The sequence below is a fragment of the Bactrocera tryoni genome, chromosome 2 (assembly GCF_016617805.1).
Source record: "Bactrocera tryoni isolate S06 chromosome 2, CSIRO_BtryS06_freeze2, whole genome shotgun sequence".
In the NCBI taxonomy this organism is placed as follows: domain Eukaryota; kingdom Metazoa; phylum Arthropoda; class Insecta; order Diptera; family Tephritidae; genus Bactrocera; species Bactrocera tryoni.
Genome location: NC_052500.1, coordinates 45,024,152 through 45,047,314, shown reverse-complemented (window position 1 = coordinate 45,047,314; position 23,163 = coordinate 45,024,152). Strand labels below are relative to the sequence as shown.

Below are 23,163 nucleotides of genomic sequence, written 5' to 3'. Positions count from 1 at the left end.
CTAAATTTAATTTTTTAAGAACTTTATTGAAATTATATATTGCGTCATCAGAAAAATTGATATGTTAAATAAAAAGGGTATTTCCCTTAAGGGGTTATATACCTTCTTTGTCGAAGAAAAAAAGGAAAGTTTGGATTTTTTTTAGGTACATATGTAGCAATTATTTCATTACACGAATGTTTTTATTTTCTGATAGTACACTTTATTAACAATGTTTGTGCGAAATTTCGTGGAAAAATATCAAATAGTTTTTAAGGGGTGGCTGTTTCCCTTAGAGGCCTTTTTTTGGCAGAGCCTGCGGTGACAATTCCCAAGGTCGAACAAGTCAACTGAAAAAATAAAAGTAAACAAATTTCATTAGTTTAGTGTAATTCCTTGTGCTTGAATGATCGTTTTTATGATTTTTTTTTTTGTGCACACGGGAACGTTTTATGCAAAAAATTAACTTTTTGGTCAATAGAAATTTCCCTAAAAACTTTTCATTTCGGCGAAAAAAAAGTTTTTGCGTAAAAAGTCGATGGTTCAAGCACAGAAAAATTTCATTGCGAACATTTTAAAAAAAATTGAAGAAAATCAGTTCAGTAGTTTTCCGCCAATCCATGTCATCGCAAAGTCATTTTTCAAAAAACACCATTTCGAGATATTCGCACGTGACACTGGCCGCTCGGGTTTGGGGCCGCGACGAGGCGCGCGGTTAGAAGTGCTGTAACTTTTTTTCGACTGCTCGAATCTGTATGAAAATTTGAGAAAATGTTCTTAAGGAGTTGTTCTTTAAGATAAAGCAATCAAAAAATTTAGATTTTTTGAAATTAAAAAAGGTATATAACCCCTTAAAGTAAACAAGCTGTGAAGTAGAGTTGCCATTTCGATGATTTCCAACACAGCAGAAAATCATGTAAAAAATTAAGAAAACAACTTTTTTGGAAATCAAAAATAATGTGTAAAAAAATCTTCTTGACGAACCGTGTTATTTCAAAATCGTGTAAAAAAGACCCTGTAAAAAAAGATTTTACTGTATATCACTAGATTCTGCAATGGATGCTCTCGAGCTTTTGCATATTTCGGTGTAGCATTTTTGTATATTGTATCATTGTACAAGAGAAAAAGATTCCCTTTAATATGTATTTAATTACTTTATTGCAGTTTTAATTTTTATTTATACTAAAAAATTTCAATATCAGAGAATAATAGGTAAAAACACTTCAACCGAAAAACTCGGTGAATTCATATTCCTAACGAGTAAGGAAGGAAATATAACTCATACACTGACCGACATATTCAGTATAAAGTTTATTAGAAAAACGAAAATCATTATTTGTAGTATGAGAGTTGGGGTAGTACCGACCAAATTTAGTCTACTAACTAGGTACCTCACATAAAATCGGTAAAATAAAGTCAGCCGAATGTACGAAAATTTTGATATTAGTTATATGGGGGCTAGGCCAAGTTGCCATGTCTTCTTCTTCTTCTTAATTGGCGTAGACACCGCTTACACGATTATAGCCGAGTTAACAACAGCGCGCCAATCGTTTCTTCTTTTCGCCACGTGGCGCCCATTGGATATTCCAAGCGAAGCCAGGTCCTTCTCCACTTGGTCCTTCCAACGGAGTGGAGGTCTTCCTCTTCCTCTGCTTCCCCCGGCGGGTACTGCGTCGAATACTTTCAGAGCTGGAGTGTTTTCATCCATCCGGACAACATGACCTAGCCAGCGTAGCCGCTGTATTTTAATTCGCTGAACTATGTCAATGTCGTCATATATCTCGTACAGCTCATCGTTCCATCGAATGCGATATTCGCCGTGGCCACTGCGCAAAGGACCATAAATCTTTCGCAGAATTTTTCTCTCGAAAACTCGTAACGTCGACTCATCGGTTGCTATCATCGCCCAAGCCTCTGCACCATATAGCAGGACGGGAATTATGAGCGACTTATAGAGTTTAGCTTTTGTTCGTCGAGAGAGGATTTTACTTCTCAATTGCCTACTTAATCCGAAGTAGCACCTGTTGGTAAGAGTCATTCTGCGTTGGATTTCGAGGCTGACACTGTTGTTGCCGTTAATACTGGTTCCTAAATAGACGAAATTATCTACAACTTCAAAGTTATGACTGTCAACAGTGACGCGAGAGCCAAGTCGCGAGTGCGACGACTGTTTGTTTGATGACAGGAGATATTTCGTTTTGCCCTCGTTCACTACCAGACCCATTTTCTGTGCTTCCTTGTCCAGCCTGGAGAAAGCAGAACTAACGGCGCGGGTGTTGAGGCCGATGATATCAATATCGTCGGCATACGCCAGCAGCTGTACACTCTTATAGAAGATGGTACCTTCTCTGTTTAGTTCTGCAGCTCGAACTATTTTCTCCAGAAGCAGGTTGAAGAAGTCGCACGATAGGGAGTCGCCTTGTCTGAAACCTCGTTTGGTATCGAACGGCTCGGAGAGGTCCTTCCCGATCCTGACGGAGCTTGTGGTGTTGCTCAACGTCAGTTTACACAGCCGTATTAGTTTTGCGGTGATACCAAATTCAGACATCGCGGCATAAAGGCAGCTCCTTTTCGTGTTGTCGAAAGCAGCTTTGAAATCGACGAAGAGGTGGTGTGTGTCGATTCTCCTTGCACGGGTCTTTTCCAAGATTTGGCGCATGGTGAATATCTGGTCGGTTGTTGATTTTCCAGGTCTGAAGCCACACTGATAAGGTCCAATCAGTTTGTGGACGGTGGGCTTTTATCTTTCACACAATACGCTCGATAGAACCTTATATGCGATGTTGAGGAGGCTAATCCCACGGTAGTTGGCGCAGATTGTGGGGTCTCCTTTTTTATGGATTGGGCATAGCACACTTAAGTTCCAATCGTTGGGCATGCTTTCGTCCGACCATATTTTACAGAGACATTGAGGCGGGAAATTGCTATTCGAACTTCTTCATGGTCGGGTAATGGAACGTTTGCTCCATCGTCATCGATTGGGGAATCGAGTTCTCCTTCTCCTGGTGTTGTGCGTTCACTGCCGTTCAGCAGGCTGGAGAAATGTTCCCTCCATAATTTAAGTATGCTCTGGGCATCGGTCACTAGATCACCTTTGGGGGTTCTACAAGAGTATGCTCCGGTCTTGAAACCTTCTGTAAGCCGCCGCATTTTTTCGTAGAATTTTCGACCATTACCCCTGTCGGCCAGCTTATCAAGCTCTTCGTACTCACGCATTTCGGCCTCTTTCTTCTGTCTGCAAATGCGTCTCGCTTCCCTCTTTAACTCTCGGTATCTATCCCATCCCGCACGTGTAGTGGTCGATCGTAACGTTGCGAGGTAGGCAGCCTGTTTTCTCTCCGCTGCGACACGGCACTCCTCGTCGTACCAGCTGTTCTTTTGCTCTTTCCGAAAACCAATGGTTTCGGTTGCAGCTGTACGTAAGGAATTTGAAATGCCGTCCCACAGTTCCCTTATACCGAGTTGTTGACTAATTATGCTCGAAACTCAGAGGAGTGCAAGCCGAGTAGAAAATCGTTCGGCTGTCTGTTGTGATTGCAGCTTCTCGACGTCGAACCTTCCTTGTGTTTGTTGGCGTGCGTTTTTTGCTGCACAGAGGCGAGTGCGAATCTTGCTGCAGCAAGATAGTGGTCCGAGTCGATGTTAGGACCTCGGAGCGCACGCACATCTAAAACACTGGAGACGTGTCTTCCATCTATCACAACATGAACGATCTGGTTGGTAGTTTTTCGATCCAGAGACAGCCAGGTAGCTTGATGAATCTTCTTATGCTGGAATCTAGTACTACAGATAACCATATTTCGGGCCCCGGCGAAGTCAATCAGCCTCAACCCATTTGGGGATGTTTCGTCGTGGAGGCTGAATTTACCGACCGTAGTGCCAAATATACCTTCTTTGCCCACCCTGGCGTTAAAGTCGCCAAGCACGATTTTGACATCGTGGCGGGGGCAGCTCTCATAAGCGCGCTCCAAGCGCTCGTAGAAGGCATCTTTGGTCACATCGTCCTTCTCTTCCGTCGGGGCGTGGGCGCAAATCAGCGATATGTTGAAGAACCTCGCTTTGATGCGGATTGTGGCTAGACGTTCATTCACCGGAGTGAATGATAGTACTCGGCGACGGAGTCTCTCTCCCACCACGAATCCAACACCAAACTTGCGCTCCTTTATATGGCCACTGTAGTAAATGTCACAAGGACCTACTCGTCTCTGTCCTTGTCCCGTCCATCGCATTTCTTGGACGGCGGAGATGTCAGCCTTTATTTTTGCGAGGACATCAACCAGCTGGGCAGCGGCACCTTCCCAATTAAGGGTACGGACATTCCAGGTGCATGCCCTCAAATCGTAGTCCTTATTCCGTTTGCCATGGTCGTCATCAAAAGGGGGGTCTCTCATCCGAGGCTGTTTAAACTTTTTCATTGGTATTGTTTTTTACGTGGCGGGTCCCAAGCCCAGCGCACAACCCTATGTAAGGCAAAAGTTGCCATGTAATTTTATCTAATTTAGGCACAAAGATACACTGTTAAGCTTAGTATCCAGCTCTGAAGGCATGTAAAAACTTCATATAAAAAACGCTTAAGAAATGGTCAAGAAAATTTTCTTTTGCTAATGTATTTTTTTTTCTTGAGCAATTACTTAAGATCTGGATACCTACCATTGTGAGTAAAACATGCTCTGTAATAAGTATTATCCAATATATGCAACCTATTTTTGATACACAGAGTTACTATTGTCAGGAAAGGTTTCTGTCAGATTTTCAATTATTTATATCACATATGTACATATTGCCCAATATTTTCGGTCAAACGTCAATGTTAAACAGTTTTCATTGGATTTGGGCAATTTTTGATCATAAGGTAGAATACTTTAAAGGCATTATTAGGACAATGTTTGTTCCCTTTATATTAATGGCTTCCCGATTTATGAAAACTGAAAGAAACAAATAGAAATTAAAACAAGAAAAAACGTTAACTTCAGATGCACCGAGGCTAATATACCCTTCACAGGAGCATTTCTTTTAGTAACTACATATGTGTTCAGTTTGTATGGAAGCTATATGCTATAGTAATCCAATCTGAACAATTTTTTCGTAGATTTTATTATTATCTTAAGCAGTACATGTCAAATTTCGTGAGGATACCACGTCAAATGCGAAAGTTTTCCGTACAAGCCCTTGATTCCGATCGTTTAGTTTGTATGGCAGCTATATGCTATAGTGAGCCGATCTCTAATTGTTCAGATTTCTTCCGATATTACATTATTTCTATGAACAATAACTCATGCCAAATTTCGTGAGGATATATCGTCAAAGGAGGAAGTTTCCCATGCAAGCATTTTATTCCGATCGTTCAGTTTGTATAGCAGCTATATGCTATAGTTAACCGATCTGAACAATTTCTAACTTTTGTGAATATACATCGTCAAAAGTGAAGTTTTCCATACAATAACTTGATTCGGATCGTTCAGTTTGTATGGCAGCTATATGTTATAGTAGTCCGATATCGACAATTCCGACAAATGAGCAGTTTCTTGAAGAGAAAATGAGTTTGCAAAATTTCAAAACGATATCTTAAAAACTGAGGGACTAGTTCGTATACATATATACAGACGGACATGGCTAAATCGACTCAGCTCAACGTACTGATCATTTATATATATACTTTATAGGGTCTCCGACTCTTCATTCTGGGTGTTACAAACTTCGTAACAAACTTAATACTCGTATACCCAGGGTATAGTTATGCTGTATGGGAAGTGGGTGATTTCGCTCATTTTCGCACTGTGGTATAGGAATAAGAGAAAGTGGACAGTGCCACGCCAATAGTCCAATTTTCACACCGGCTCCCATAAATTTATTATTGCGCTTTTAGTAGTTCTTATAGTACCGTTATATGGGGAGTGAGCCGGGTTATCCTCCGGTTTCATCCATTTGCACACTGTGGGTAGGGGTTCCTATGATATTTGCGCTAGGGAGTTTAGTAGATATGTATGTGCATACATTAAACTTATTAAAGGGCGGGGCACCACCCACTTTTTCAAAAGTTTTTGTCCACAGGTGCTTATTGTTACTGCGATCCCCTATGCAAAATTATAGTTTTATATCTTAATTTAGTGATTAGTTATGGCAGTTTATAGGTTTTCGGTTAATGACGTTCTGTGGCTGTGACAGTGGTCCGATTAAGGAACGCGCATACCAAATTTCATCAAGATATCTCAATTTTTACTCAAGTTACAATTTGCTCAGACGAACGAATAAATAGGCACTTACCCGGATTTCAACTCGTCTCTTCAAGTTAAATCTTTGGAGAGTTGAACAAATCCACAAATTTGTATTGTGAGTTATACAAGTATGTTTCTGGTCTGGTCGTTGTACTGTTGAAAGGCCTGATAGTTAGCAGATCACAAAACTAAAAAGAACGCTTGTTTGCCATTTTGCATATACTGAATAGAGATCTTCATAGATATTAATCGATTCTCGCTTTTGTATATTTTCTAAACAACGAAAAAGTTAAAAATAAATCAATTTCACATAAATTTCGTAAATATTCTGAAACAAAGTCAACATATACTACTTTCATTTTTCCTGGGAATATGCTTTTTGTCTATTTAGAAAATTTAATATTTGTTATCGACATTTCTATATTCATTCTAGTGCAAATACATACATCTCCTAATAATGAAATGTAAGAGCTAATTAGACCTGTTCGTTTTCAAATGAGATATTTTTGTGACTGTCACATAATGTATTGCAAAAGACAAGTCAAAAAAATTGTCTGTAATTTAAAAACTCAATTTTAGAGACTTGTATTGCAGTACAGAATCGCTCTGTTAAATTGTCGTTTAGTAACAGGTGAATCTTTTGAGAATTTTGTTTTCAATAACCTTTTTTGACAAATCACGCGAGAGTCGCGTCAAGCTGTCATATTATTTTTGTTCAGTATGGTTTGGCATTTCGTTATGAAAAGACTTTCGCCTGAAAAACGTTCACGAAAACTTACTTTCTGTAAAAAATATGCTTCGTGCGCTTCGCTCAACTTATGGTCAACATAATTCGCCTACGAGCGTACTATTCGTAACACCATCACCCATCTTGAGACCCAGCTTTCATTGTTGAATAATATTCGACCGAATAGACCACGTCCAGAACGCAGCGAAGAAGTACACAAAGACCGGGGAGAATCGATTCGGCACCGTTCGTAGCATCTCGTATTGTTTTATGGAACGACTTGGGGCATTTTACGTCGAGATCTTAAATAAAAACCGTACAAATTACAGCTTATAGGGCTTATTAGAAATGTAAAAACTTCATATAAAAAAATAAAATAAATGGTTAAGAAAATTTACCGCAGTATTCAGCTCTAAATAAATCTAGTACTAAATTTTAATACATTTTTTCAATAAAATGCAAATATGGCAACGCTGGTTTTGCGAAGAAACAGGAAATCAACAAATGTTGAAGGAAATTCAAAGTAATCGTTACATTCATCCTAAATTAGTTAAAATCATTATCATCAATCATCTTCTAATGTGCATCATTCACAATGCGTAACCTGTTGTCAAAATCATTTGACTACAGCTCAAGAAATATGGAATTTTTTCTTGAGCATTTACTTGAGAGGTGGAAACGGACCTTAAGCAGCTAATTTTATTGTATTGGGTATGTAATTAGGAAAAAATTAACAAATATGGGGAAATGAGTAAGATCATAAAATCGTAAATTTTTATACTAGATTAAAAAAATTTTGTTGTTGGATTGCATACTAAATTAAGTTTACGCAAATACAACTCTGAACGCTATGTTTTCGGATCGTTATAACTTATAACTTTATGAGACTAAGTGAAACCCCTAAATACAATTGAAAATCATTATAATATGGTTGTGTGGTATAGAAAAATGTGTAAAACCATATTATTTTAATGAAAATAATATTATAAATAATTTCATAAAAATATCTCACATTTTGACTACCATATGCGGTATAAAGTCAGCTAGAAAGTCGGAAATCACTAAAATACCCTTGTGAAGGGAAGATCTGGACCTCTGACCCGCCACTTAAAAAACGCCCCCAATGAAAAATAATCAACAGCCTCTGTTGAGAGACCCTTCTTTAAGTGAATGAATTACGATTTGAGGGTATGCATCTGGAATATCCGGTCCTTACCCGGTGGATGAACGGCTAGCCACAATCCGCATCAAAGTGAAGTTCTTCAACATATCGCTGATTGGTGACCAACCGCCACCAACCAGATTGATCATGTTGTGATAGTGGGAAGACACGCTTCCAGTGTTTTAGACCTGCGTACGCTCCGAGATCTTAACACCGACTGGGACCACTGTCTTGTTGCAGCCAAGATACCCACCCGTCTTTGTGCAGCAAAAAACTCATGTCAACAAACACAAGGAAGGTTCGAAGGTTCGTCGAGAAGCTGTAATCACAACAGACGTACAGCTGCAACCGCAACCATTCGTTTTCGGAAAATGCAAAAAAACAGATACTGAATGTTGAAGAGGGAAGCGAGACGCATTTGCAGACAAAAACAGAGAGAGGCCGAAATGCGTGAGTACGAAGAGCTGGCCGACAGGGGTCATGCTACAATATGCGGTGAAGAAGCCTATATTTATCTATATTTCAACTAGTGGTGTCCAGCCGTTTATAATCAAGAAGTTAAGGGCTAGATTTTTACGTTTAACTCATAACGTATAACGTACAGGTGTAAATGGAAAGGTACGATTGGTAACATTGCGAACTGTTTGGCCTGGCATTATTCGAGTGAAGTCTATTATAGCGTGAGAAACGTCCAACACTTTTGCGGACACCCGTAGCAACCTAGTCGGACTATTTCTACCACCTGATGGAGATCGCTATTTCCACAGTTTTTGAAATAGATTTACATGCTGGCCCGAAACGTTGGATACAACAGATATAACAGCACCAACTGTAACCAGACCCCATCTAAATTACACAAGTGCTCAAAGAGCGTAAGTGATCGTATACGTATTCACACGCATTGTCATTAACACGCACAAATTAAGAGCATAAAACAAGCACTTCGATGGCACAAAACCACGTTAAATCCAATTCCATAGGACCACTGATTCAATGTGTCACACTGCAAACGCACTAACACAATGTAATTTTGTGAGAGTCGTTTCGGTTGTGTTTGTGCCAATCCCTGATCATATCTAATTTTGGATTTCAATTCGAAAACACCTTATTTAAACAATTACTACAGTTCAGCAATTTTCATTCATTCGATAGTTTTCAAGAAATCACTCATTACTATTTTTTCGTTCATTCGAATTTTTTCGTTCATACCAATTTTTCGTTCAAAACGAATATTTTGTTCGATACTAATTTTTCGTTCATTACTATTTTTTCATTCATTAGTATTTTTTCGCTATTGAATAATTTTTCGAATGAATGATTTTATGCAAGTAGATATCTAGCAAAGATTTTTTGTACGAATTCATTTATTCCATTTCAAGTAAATGGTATTATATTCAGCAAATGTACGAATAATGCTTAAATTGTGTGTATTTCAAAATTATGTTGAATTATGTGTGATAATGGAAATTAAATTGAATGCATGTATGAGTGGTAGAAGTTAATAGATGCTTAAAATAGATTTAAGTAAAAAGTATTAATAATAATAAATATAGACTTATAAAGCGATAATGTAGGAGGCATCGCCAAATTAATAAGATGACTAAAGTAGATTCATATGGTCATCGGTATTTGGCAAGATTAAATGACAGTTTCTAGTCGGTTTGATAAAATCCAATGGCTTTGAAGTAAGCAGGTTGGCAACTTGGTTATGGATTGCGATTCGAAATTGTAGCTATGTATACATTCACTTAACCGTTTTAACTGTTGGTATTATTTGCAGCATCAATAGTAAAACATTTGAATTGGGTCGCAACTTATATAAATATTGGTATTAGATTTTTAATTGCAGTGTTTTCTGTGGTAATATAAAATGTATTTATGTATTTTGTAAAGAAAATGCTGAAAATGTTTTTATACACAATTAGATAATACAAAAATGCGCCCTGGATTAAAAAGATCAGCCGTGTGGGAGCTTTTTGCTAATAATGGTAATAACGTCAACTGCAATATTTGTAAAAAAAATTTTAAGTTTGCTGGTAACACATCAAATATGAACGATCACCTACGACGACGGCATCCATCATCACATAGTGTGGAGGATACTTCTTCGGCGATAGTCGAACGAGCACCTGCTGTAAGTGACTTAGATATGCCAAGCTGTTCTTCAACGCAAAGAGATGTGAACTTAACAGTGGAAACTATTGAAAGTGAGATAAGTAGTGCTTCTTTGGTACCTCCTGTGAACGTAGAAACTACAAGTTTTTCAACAATACCCAGTAGAAATGTTTCAGGTGGTGGACCATTAAAAAGAAGGGCAATGCAAACAAAATTATTTGTTACAAGCACGCGATCTGAACTTTCGGAAACTGAAAAGAGAAGTATAGATGAGTCTCTTATTAAAATGGTTACAAGAGATATGCAACCACTCTCTATTGTTGAAAATGAAGGATTTCGAGAATATACAAAAAAGCTTCAGCCTTTGTATTCAATCCCAAACAGAAAACTTTTTCCAATACAATGTTGCCTTCAAACTATAACGATACACGGAAAAAGCTTCATGCCATTTTGCAAAATATTTCACACCTTTCTATAACAACAGATATGTGGACTACTGACAGCCAGTAGTCTTTTTTGTCTGTAACTAGTCATTTCATTTGGGAAAGCAAAATGAACTCAGCAGTCCTGGCAACTAAAGAAGTGTTCGGCTCACATACTGCTCAAAATATAGCCACAGAATTAAAAAGCATTTTTGACGAGTGGTCAATTTTTAACAAAATAGTGACGATAGTGAGTGATAACGGTGCAAATATTAAAAAAGCGATAAGGGATATACTGCAAAAACACCACCACACATGTGTCGCTCACACCCTAAATTTCCCAGCAAATGAAAACAACGTAGGGAGAATGCTTGAAAAGTAGTTTGTTGGAAGTAATTTCGAGACGACTTGGCCAACTAGAGTCTGACAAGATGTGTGCCAAATCGACCTTCTTAGACCCACAGTTTAAAAAGATTGCCTTTGGAAATGAAAGTAACTCTAGTAATGCTCAAAAATGGTTGGGAGAAGAGGTATCAGCATTCATACAGCGGAACCAAAGGACTGCTACACCACCAGTAATGGAATTACCCGCGGATAAAAGTAAATTATCTCTTTGGACTCTACTTGACCAAAAAGTAGCGGAAGCAAGAACTATTTGTCACAACGCCCCTAGTGTCAATGCACATATTTCTTTGGAACAATATCTTAGACAAGATTTCGTTGAGAGACATCAAAACCCTTTAAAAAAAAAGGCAACTTTTCCAGAACTCTACGAGCTTTCCAAAAAATATTTATGTATACCTGCTACTTCAGTTCCTTCCGAAAGGGGTTTTCTAAAGCTGGGCAAATAATAAATGATAGAAGAAATAGACTTAAAGGTGAAAAGCTAGATCAAATAATATTTTTAAATAGCAATTTTAATATATAATTAATATTTTTTTGCGGTCTTCTGATATTTATATTTATATTTATTTTATATGATATTGAATATCTTTTCTGTGCTTTACCATTTTTATGTTTTATTAAAATATTGAATTATATTAAACCTTTGTATTGGTTTAATTAAAAATGAATAAAATTCCAGTACTTTTTTGTTGTTTGAAGAGCACGCCTTTGCTTAGTTATTGAATTTGATTAAATAAATGAATGAATGAATGAACGAAAAAATTCATTCGATAGTCAAAATCATTCAGTCATTAACAATCGATAGTTGAAATCACTCGATAGTTCCCAACACTACCAAGTACCAAGACAGCATCGCACTTCAAAAGCTGCACGTCTATGACATAACATTTTACTGGACTTAGATGCAGCACCAGCAGATCCAGGCTATGGTGAGAGTAATCTGTGAATTTTCCATAGATAGCCAACCGAAAAACAGCGAAGTGGAGGCATGCTTGGCTTGAAAACCCGAAAGTATTCGTTCACTCTGGGTTAAAAACTCTCTGCTTCTTCTTTTTCTTTATTGGCGTAAGCGCTGTACGCAATTATAGCCAAGTTAGCAACAGCGCGCCAGTCGTTTCTCTATATTCCAAGCGAAGCCAGGTCCTTCTCCACTTGGTCCTTCCAACGGAGTGGAGGTCTTCCTCTTCCTCTGCCATAAATTTTTCGCAGAGTCTTTTTCTCGAAAACTCTCAACGTAGACTGATCAGTTGTTGTCATCGTCTAAGCCTCTGCACCACATAGCAGAACGGGAATAATGAGTTACTTATAGTTTGGTTTTTGTTCGTCGAGAGAAGACTTTACTTCTCAATTGCCTACTCAGTCCGAAGTACTTAGCACCTGTTGGCTAGAGTTATCCTGCGTTGGATTTCCAGGCTGTCATTTTTGGTGGTGTTTATACTGGTTCCTAAATATACGAAATTATCTACAACTTCACAGTTATGACTGTCATCAGTGGCGTTCCCCCTGCGGGTACGGGGGGACCCCTCCGGGTTCGAGGGGAAACCGAATATACCCGCGGTAAGCCATGCCTGTCGTAAGAGGCGACTAAGATCCTGGCCACCAGTCCAGGGCTGTATGGAAGCTCAACTGGTCGTAGCTTCGGCTACAAGGTCAATACCAAAGACTTTAACCTGGTACCACGGGGAGCAGTAGCCCCTGGAGTTCGCTCCAGTCTGCTCATTGGGTTTGGCCCTTTGTGAAGATTCGTGGTGGCTGTGGTTAAAACCCAAATCGCGGGAAGAACTGACTTTGTCAGTCGAATGTGGAGTAGCATTGCAACCGGGTACCGGACCCAAAGTACGGCAGAGGTTTTAGATGGGCCTCGAGCCCTACCAAGGTGGTTAGTGTGTCCATGTCACACTGCCGATTGGTACTGAAAATCGTTACCCAGTTTTCAGGGCGCTGATCGACGCATTGTATTGACCCGTTGTGCTTTTGAGCCTCGTGGAGTTAAGCTGTCGCCTGCAGGATCCCACGTTAAACACTATCAGACGTTGTCAACAGTGACGTGAGAGCCAAGTCGCGAGTGCGACGACTGTTTGTTTGATGACAGGAAATATTTCGTCTTGCCCTCGTTCACTGCCAGACCCATTTGCTTTGCTTTCTTGTCCAGTCTGGAGAAAGCAGAACTAACGGCGCGGATTTTGAGGCCGATGATATCAAGATCATCGGCATACGCCAGCAGCTGTATACTCTTATAAAAGATTGTACCTGTTCGATTAAGTTTTTCCAGCAGCAGATTAAAGAAGTCGTACGATAGGGATCCCCTTGTCTGAAATCTCGAGGTATGAAGGCAACTTCTTTTTGTGCTGTCGAAAGCAGCTTTGAAATCAAGGAAGAGGTGGTGTGTGTCGATTCTTCTTACACGGGTCTTTTCCAAGATTTGGCGCATGGTGAATATCTGATCGGTTGTTGATTTGCCAGGTCTAAAGCCACACTGATAAGGTCCAATCAGTTTGTTGACGGTGGGCTTTAATCTTTCACACAATACTCTTGATAGAACCTTATACGCGATGTTGAGGAGGCTTATCCCATGGTAGTTGGCGCAGATTGTGGGGTCTCCCTTTTTATGGAATGGACATAGCACACTTAAATTCCAATCGTTGGGCATGCTTTCGCCCCACCATATTTTACAAAGAAGCTGATGCATGCTCATTATCATTTCTTCGCCGCATGTTTTTCTTAACTTTTCAAATCGCTTAAAACACTCTGCTTAGCGAAGAAAAAAATTAGTATTTTTAATGCTAAATAGATTAAAAGAAAATATAAAGATGAATGGATACCGAAATATGCGAAGGCACGAGAGCATCCATTGCAGCATCTAGTGATATATGAGTGACTATTATAATAAGTTTTGTGAAAACAACAACAAAACAAATTACAAAAGATTAACAAATAAATTTTTAAAATGCCAATCACTTCTGAGAAACAAAAACTTGTTAATTTAATGATTGAAGAAGCCACTTCTAATATACTAGTACTTCTGGATAGTAGTTGTTTACTTACTTTTTGAAGCTTAAAAAAATTGAACATTTGAACTCTTTAGTCGACGATAGCTATTGGAAAACTTTGGATGAGTATCAAGAGATCAATTTACGTTGCTATTGTGTTTCATTAAAGATACATAAAAGATTACAGTTTAGCAACGCTCAATTCATCAGGCAATTTTCAATAGATCTACAACTAGCTATAACCTTATATCGTTAACTAAATAGTTTGGAGTATGAGATGGTGAAACGCTTTACAAGATCTAAATATGTATGTATGTATATACCTTGGCCTGATACGAATGAAAGGAAAGATATCGTTAAAACAAACATACAATAGAGGTATTCAGATCAGCTTTGTTAATTCATTAGTCGTTACTGGGTAGTTTTTTACACGCAATTTGTTTTTGTAAAATTAACAGATTACCGTTTTACCGAGTAACGAAGTAATTTTTTCGTTACTTGGTATCATCAATTCTACTGTTTGTTTTGCGCTACTGCCTATAAGTTCATTTGATTTATTTCGAAAAAATAAATTTGCTGCTCACTACAAAATAGTTTTTGACAAATTCTTTAAAACTAAGTAATAAAATTCAATTAGATCTTTTGGAATCAAATCCAGCACACCACCGAGATAGAGCAAATTATGTTCACAGTTTAGTGTTTTAACGAAGTACCAACTAACGAATTACCAGATTAACAAATTCGGTCTGAATATCTCTAATGAGATGCCGCATTGTATATAAATATGCATTATATTAGTGATAATGAATAGAAACTTGTATAAGCACCAGTTGTTAATCATTCAGCTTATTTTCCAAAATGCCTAATCTATTCCATAAAGGCACACGTTGTATGTGATTAACAGTTAAGGATGCGGCATGTACAAGTAGTAGCGATGCACTTTGGTATATTTCGTAATAGTGCTCTCTGCACTCAAGAGATTCTGCTTATACAACACTGACCACTCTTATTTAAATTATCACACCATTTCGATCCCATTCACAACAAATGCATTATTCGAAGCATAAAGCTTTCACCTTACGTCATAGCAGATTTCGCGTGAGGATTGAACATTGCTTTGGAATTGTACAAGAACGCTTTGACAATCTCTAAGAATTAAGAACGAATGGACAAAGAAAGTCATATTCTACATTCCAAATAGTTCACTGTTTGTGGTATATTCCATAACATCTTACGAGCTACTTCTGACCATCTGGAATATGTAGAAAGTATGGTTGTTGATATCGACGAAGAACCTGATGAACTTTCCACATGAAAATCAGTGAATAAATAATCAATTAGCAATATATGACATACATTTTTTAATTGACTTCAACCTTCATACATTTCATACTTAGCCACTCTTTCTCCCATTTTTATTTGTAACAATTTATATTTTTCTTCTATAACTATTTTTTTTTAATTCAATTTCTATTGTCCGGCGAGTGCACCAGAATTTGAAATTGAATTTTTAGAAGAGGATATTACAACCGCTGCACTATCAAATGCCATCCATTAAATAGTCTTCCAACTTTTATTTGCCTGCTGCCTTTTCTTTTTTTTGCTGGTGCGCACCTTCTCCATTAAATTCCATTAAAATCTCTAACAAGTCTTTATAATTTAAATAGAAATTACAAAATGTTTAAAACTTACCTTCCTTAACAATTTAACGGTGAAATTTGTCTTTATGTAGTACAACGTGTATTCGTTGTGCGTTAGAATCTGCTATCTTTATCGATTGTCCAATGAGAGTTTCATCACATTTTATTGTTTGGAAGTGAAGTTATTGCGTTTTAAGTGTCAGTATGTTTGTGTTATCGGTGCGAAAATGAGCTTCGAACTAAGAGCCGACATTAAATTTTGTTTTAAAATTGGTAAAACTTTTACCGAAACGTTTCAAGTTTATGGCGATGATTGCATATCCCGTAGCAGAGTGCACGAGTGGTTTCAACGTTTTCAAAGTGGTCGTGAGGACATTAATGACGATGAACATGTGGGCCAATCAAAATCCGTGATCACCGGAAGTCCATCGAAACTGCGTGAATTCATCAAAAATAAGCCGAAATCATCATTGAAATTCATGGAAATGGAATTGAACATCTCCAAAACATCGATTTATCGCAATTTGACCGAACGTTTGGGCTTACGAAAGGTGTGTGCACGGTTTGTTCCACACAAATTGACTAACGACCAAAAATTGCTCTCATCGATCGACGCTTGTGACGGATTATTTGACCAAAAATCACATTTTAACCATTAACCACTCCCCGTATTCATTTGATATGACATTGTGCGATTTCTTCCTTTTCGGAAAATTGCATTTGCCTATGAAAGGAAAGCGTTATGCAGACGTAGAGGTCATTCAAAAGGCTTGCACCGGCATACTGGCGGCCATACCGGCCAACGAGCTAAAACACTCGTTCTACATGCTTTTGCACCATGCAAAAAGCTGTTTTGAAGCAGAAGGAGACTATTTTGAATAAAATAAATTGATTTTGCCGAAAAACTATTTGTTCTGTTTTTTTTAAGTCCTGTTTACTTTGGAACGCACCTTGTATGATAGCTGACATAAGGTTTCAATTATTTTTTTTTTTTGCGTGTCAGTGCTCGAAAACTAACGTGGGTTTTAGTCATACATATTTTATAGCCACTGCTAATATTTTTCTGCGTGTGTTGTTGTCATTGCAGAAATGGGGGAAACTCTGAACTCAGTGAAAATCGTGCATCGTGGAAGGGAGGGGCGCTTCTAAAACTTTTGGTGTGTTGCACAATATCCCTTTGGAAATGCAGTAAATATTGGCAAGACTGCGCGTTAGCACTGCTGATTTTATGCTGATTGATGCCTTTGCATGAAACTGTTAAGAACTCCGCATTTGAAAATTTGTATTTCAAACATAAAAATATGCAAAATATTTCCTGTTAATACTCTCACAGGCGAGCTAGATAGTAAAAATTATCGATTTCAATTAGAAAGGTACAAAAAAAGAATGAATCGTGTAAAAAAACGAATTAATTAATTAATTAATAATACGCAATCTCTCTACTATATGCTATAAAATTATAAACAAAATCCACAAATAAAAAATATAATAATATAAGATATGAAAATAAGTAATATTAAAACTATATTTAACATAACTCAACGCAACGTGGCGTCGTCCATCGTTTCGTCCCAGTGGCCATCGTCTTCAAGCAACCCCATCGTCTCACATGCTTCTCGGAAAGTGATCTTTTCCTGCACATCTGCGATTTGAGAATTTGAAAACTGGTGGGGCTTCGGACTCCAGTCAGAAGAAACCGTACACAATAACATTCAAAGTGTGTTATGTGTACGCCATCTCAGGCTTTCACATCAGGCCAACCGTCGACAGGTGCGTTCTGCACGCGACGTTTCCATTCTTTTCGTGATGAATTCTACGTGCATAATCTTGCCACTTTTACAAAGAATAACAAACTCGTCTTCCTGGCACAGCCGGAAAAATGCGGTGAGAGTGGTAATAGGCGGTGTTGCAACTCGGTCTTGCAAGATTGCCTCTGTAAAATACACGTGCTCGCGTTTAGGAAAAATATAGCTACAACTAATAATTTTGGATAATACTATAATAAAATGTTCAAAAAAGGGTGGAAATCTCTTTGTTTTATTCTGGCAACACGGTAATTTTCGAAAGTGTGGCGTCACTTAAAGTCGTAAAACTGATTATTTGAAACCGATTTCGGGGAAACCCCTGAACTTTAGAATTGAATATGTACGGATATTGCATGTTAAGTTATCTACACTGATATTTTGAAACTTTCTAAGCAGTGGCGTAGCTACAACTTCGGGCGCCCGGGGCCAAGGATGTTCTGCCGCCCCACTTTATCTACCTACCTACAAGTTTCAGGAGGTGGTTCAAGCAAACGTGAATTTTTACAAAATACCTTCGATATTAAGTATATAAAATTTAGGAACTAGAAGCCACGCATATTCTGAAGATCCAAAATTCTCACAATACAGTTTTAGAGGAAATTGATAGTAAAATTACAAGACATCTTATTAAAAGCCATAGAAAAAACCCATTTTCGCCCTATATCTTGTACACTTTTGACACAATTTGCAGGAATTTTTGCCCGAATTGGAGTTTTTAAATACCATTTTGCCGCCCCCCAAGACGTTGCGCCCGGGGCGACAGCAACCAAGAAAATCAGTCTCAAAAATCAAATCGATATGATTTGGTAAGATCAATAATGCACGACTAATGGCGATTTGTGGACGTGCCAGTGGTCCGATTACGAAATCGAATTTTTTTTTGTACTAAGAACCCGGCATACCAAGTTTCATTAAGATATCTCAATTTTTATACAAGTTACAGCTTGCACGGACCGACAGACAGATTTCAACTTTTCTCGTCATCCTAACCACATATATACATATATATTATCCTATATCTACCTCGATTAGTTTAAAGTGATACATACACCCGTTAGGTGTATTTTTGATGAAATCACATATCTCGGGACCCGACCGACCGGTTTCGACTAATCTTAATACTGGCGAAAGTGGGTGAAATTAGACCATGACCACGCCTACATCCCATATAACACGATTTTAAACTCTATTTGGTTTTTTCACTTTCCAGTACACAAATCAAAAAGCAATTGATAAAACGGGCTATAACTTGCACTTATAATTCCTTTAAAGCCACCTTATGCCTAAAAATTGCCCAAATCCAACCTAAACTCTTCAAGCCCCTAGGTACCAATAATGGGGACCCCAGTACCTATAGTTGACTTTTGACCGAAAATATCGTGCAATGTGTGAGGTATACAATTGAAATTCAGACAGAAATCTTTCCTGACAATAGTGTTTCTGTGTATCAAAAATGGGCTGAATCGGATAAATACTTTCCTGAGCCCCTATATACAAAAAATTTTGAACTTCCAGATGACTTTATGCAGCATATATCGGCCAATATTTGAGTGAAAATTACAGAACAAGTTTTGTTCATAACAGTATATCGTTGTGCCTAAAATAGATACAATTGGGCGAAAACTTGACCTATCTCCCATATACTTACATAATTATTTTTTTCGAACATCCAGCTGACCTTGCTTCATATGATTGGTGATTGTATATGAGGTACCTTACTAAAGCACATGTATTTTTTTAGTATGTGGTATGATAATTGTTAATAGATAAAATCAGGAAAATAACATAAAATGATTTTCGTTTTTCTGACAAATCTTATGCCGAATTTGTCGATCAGTGTATGAGTTATATAGAGTATATGTATATATCTTCTTCTTCTTAATTGGCGTAGACACCGCTTACGCGATTATAGCCGAGTTAACAACAGCGCGCCAGTCGTTTCTCCTTTTCGCTACGTGGCGCCAATTGGATATTCCAAGCGTAGCCAGGTCCTTCTCCACTTGGTCCTTCCAACGGAGTGGAGGTCTTCTGCTCCCTTCGGCGGATACTGCGCCGAATGATTCAGAGTTGGAGTGTTTCCATCCATTTGGACGACATGACCTAGCCAGCGTAGCTGCAGTCTCTTAATTCCCTATGTCAATATCGTCGTATAACACGTTCCATCGAATATGATATTCGCCGTTACCAATGCGTAAAGGACCATAAATCTTCTGCGGAACCTGTCTCTCGAAAACTCGTACCGTCGACTCATCAGTTGTTGACAGCGTCCAAGCCTCTGCACCATATAGCAGGACGGGAATTATGAGCGACTTATAGAGTTTGGCTTTTGTTCGTCGAGAGAGGACTTTGCTTCTCAATTGCCTACTCAGTCCGAAGTAGCACCTGTTGGCAAGAGTTATCCTGCGTTGGATTTCTAGGCTGACATTGTTGGTGGTGTTTACGCTGGTTCCACGATAGACGAAATTATCTACGACTTCAAAGTTATGACTGTCAACAGTGACGTGAGAGCCAAGTCGCGAGTGCGACGACTGTTTGTTTGATGACAGGAGATATTTCGTCTTGCCCTCGTTCACTGCCAGACCCATTTTCTGTGCTTACTTGTCCAGCCTGGAGAAAGCAGAACTAACGGCGCGGGTGTTGAGGCCGATGATATCAATATCGTCGGCATACGCCAGCAGCTGTACACTCTTATAGAAGATGGTACCTTCTCTGTTTAGTTCTGCAGCTCGTACTATTTTCTCCAGAACCAGGTTGAAGAAGTCGCACGATAGGGAGTCGCCTTGTCTGAAACCTCGTTTGGTATCGAACGGCTCGGAGAGGTCCTTCCCGATCCTGACGGAGCTTTTCGTGTTGCTCAACGTCAGTTTAAACAGCCGTATTAGTTTTGCGGGGATACCAAATTCAGACATCGCGGCATAAAGGCAGGATGGGGTCATGTGTAGAAGTTCACGCAAGTGAGGAAAGTTCACGCAAGTGAGGAAAGTTCTCTGATCGCCATTCACTTGGGAGTGGCCAGAAACGATTCTTTTACATATGACTCAAGCATTTCACGACTTCCGGTCTTTGACCAAGTATCCTCTGGGTAGCCTAAGAACATCCGTTCGAAGGTGAGCTAAAGTGAGAAGGCGAAACACCCCTGCATAGGGTTGTGCGCTGGGTTTGGGACCCGCCACGTAAAAAGCTGACCCCAATGAAAAACCAACAGCAGCCTCGGATATGTATATATGTATGTACAAAATTGGTTAGATTCCGATCTTCTGTTAGGTTGCACTCGAACCTAGCGGTTTCTTACTTGGAACAAATTTGTTTGGTACGATTTTGAAAATCCCCATGTATAAATCAATTCAAACTTTCAGTCAAAACTATTTTTTCAGATTATATCGAAATTTATAAATTTAGAGAGAACAAGATTTAACAGTTAATGAGAAGACAAAAACATCTCGCTTGAACATTTATTTATTGACTTTATTAAAGTCAGTTTAAAATCCTTTAATCCTCCAATATTTGGAACTTAGAAGTAAACTTTTCGAGCTTTGTAGGCATCGAATACATACATAGATATTAGTCTGAAATCCAACTTAATGGCTACTTCTTGTTTCATTCCAGTGAGGCTGAAAATTTCACGAATACGATAATATTTTGACAGCAATACAATTTACTAAAAAGTTTGCATAGCATTCTGAAAACATTTATGACTCTGAAGGCGCTAAAGTAGATGGAAGTTTTCTGAAAAAGGGGAGCAAGCAAATAGCTGCACTGTTTTTTTCTGCAGACATTCAAAAGGAATGTTGGTACCACTAAACTTTTAGAGACTCCGCCAATCGATGCAATATTTCACACAGAGTTGAATATGCAGATGAAGGATTTCGACGTAAGTGACCATTCGTAAAGATACTCGAGGAATTTAAAGACCTGAATCTCGATCAAAAAACAGTAAAAAACCGAGTTATGGTATGTGATGTAATTGAAACTCAAGGTCAACCCGTCACAACTCGTGCTCGGGCGTGTGCCGCCCACCGAATAGCAACTGGACTAGTCCGCAAAACAGTCCGCCATTGACGATGATGTGATGATTACCGTGCGATCAATAAAATCAACATTCCTGCGAGAAAAGTAGTTTTCAGAAATAAACTTCTTCAACCACATCATAATACAAAAAGGTATTCGCCCGCTATCAAAAAAGTGGAACCTATTAAATTATTATTAAAATCATAGGACCTGCAGAAGCCATCGAATGCAAAAAAGTCAAGTTGTTTTGCAAAAACTAATTAACGGAAGCAAACGCAACCATAAAACTCGTATCGAATGGACAGATGATGCAATCAACGCTTTTGAATATTGTAAACGAAATATGACCGATGCTGCAACCTTGACAAAAATACGGAAGTTCGAACAAGCAAATAACTGCAGCAATATTGCGACACTGTTGCTTTTCTGCAGATACTCAACTAATACTTACTACTTATATACTACTGCGTCAAATATGATGCCTACTACGGTAGGCAAAATAGTGTAAGACTTTTTTATTTAGATTTCGCACTAAAATCCCTTTCGTGGAAATATTTTTTTCTATGTTGGTATGACTGTCAGTAATATCTGAGACAAATTTCACATCAAAATAAACATTGATGTTTAGTATACGCTTGTCTTTCTAAAGTACATAAAGTGCATTCGGGGATTTTTACGGTAAGTGAAATTATTTAGAAGAAGTATCATTAAATTTTGTGTGCGGAATCCAATTTCTGAACGCTGAAACGAACAAGTGTTTTTGATTGGTATAAATTATTCAAAGAGTGTCGAGAACAACATCAACTGATGATCAACACGTCAATAAAATAAAGGAATTGGCTTGAGAATCGACCATTAACGATCAAAGATCTTACTGGCATCGGGAGTATAGGAATGAGTGAAAATCATTTTGATATTATATAGTATTATTACTGGCGATGTTTATTGATGAAATAATGGACAAAACACTTTATTGGAACATTATTAAAGAAAATTTAAAAATGCGCTTCAAAGCTTAGAATTGAGAACATTTTTTAATTGTTCGATTGTGAGTATTTTACAACACTCGTCATATCTTGAAAACCTCAATTTAGTCAGAGAAACGTTTACAAGTTAAACATAACGCTAAGCATACATCATATTACAATATATTTATTTCGCCTATATCGAAATTTAACGGTGTTCATAAGAAATACTTACTTGTTATATTTCGGGATTATAGAAAAAAACAAATTTCAATCATCGAATCGCTATCACCACTTTTCAAAGCACTTTGACAATTTAATTGAGGTATCCTCAAAATATGCCTTCTGAACGCAGCAACCGTCACATCAGGTGTCGAAAAACGTTGACGTCTTACTCATAAAATCTATGTTTGAGTGCTCAAAAATTCAGTTGTTTCAGTCGATGTGCGAGAGACAGGATTGTCGTCGTGAAGAATGATCCGTCCTCGGCGGTTGCTTTTCCCCGATTTCTTGGAAGACGGTTTTTTTTTGGAAATGTAGTAAACAATGGTAACACTACTCATTTGAAAATTTATATTTTCAGACATAAAAATACGCGAAGTAGAAATATTCTTTATTAATGCTCTCACAGACGAGTTAGATATCCTATAAAACAAAAATAAGGCAAACATATTAAAGTTATATTTAACGTAAATAACATTTTAGCTAGCAGTTGGTTTTGGAGTAGTAA

The 23,163-nt window shown here is 38.1% G+C and overlaps 1 long non-coding RNA gene across 1 annotated transcript; it reads right to left on the bottom strand.

The window, feature by feature from the left end:
* Window positions 1-163: 163 nt before the first annotated feature.
* Window positions 164-23,069, bottom strand: LOC120768366. The gene is made up of 2 exons (XR_005704752.1): window positions 22,669-23,069; window positions 164-329 (listed from the first exon to the last, which is right to left on the bottom strand). It is a non-coding gene; the product is annotated as an uncharacterized LOC120768366 (long non-coding RNA).
* Between the last annotated feature and the right edge of the window lie 94 nt (window positions 23,070-23,163).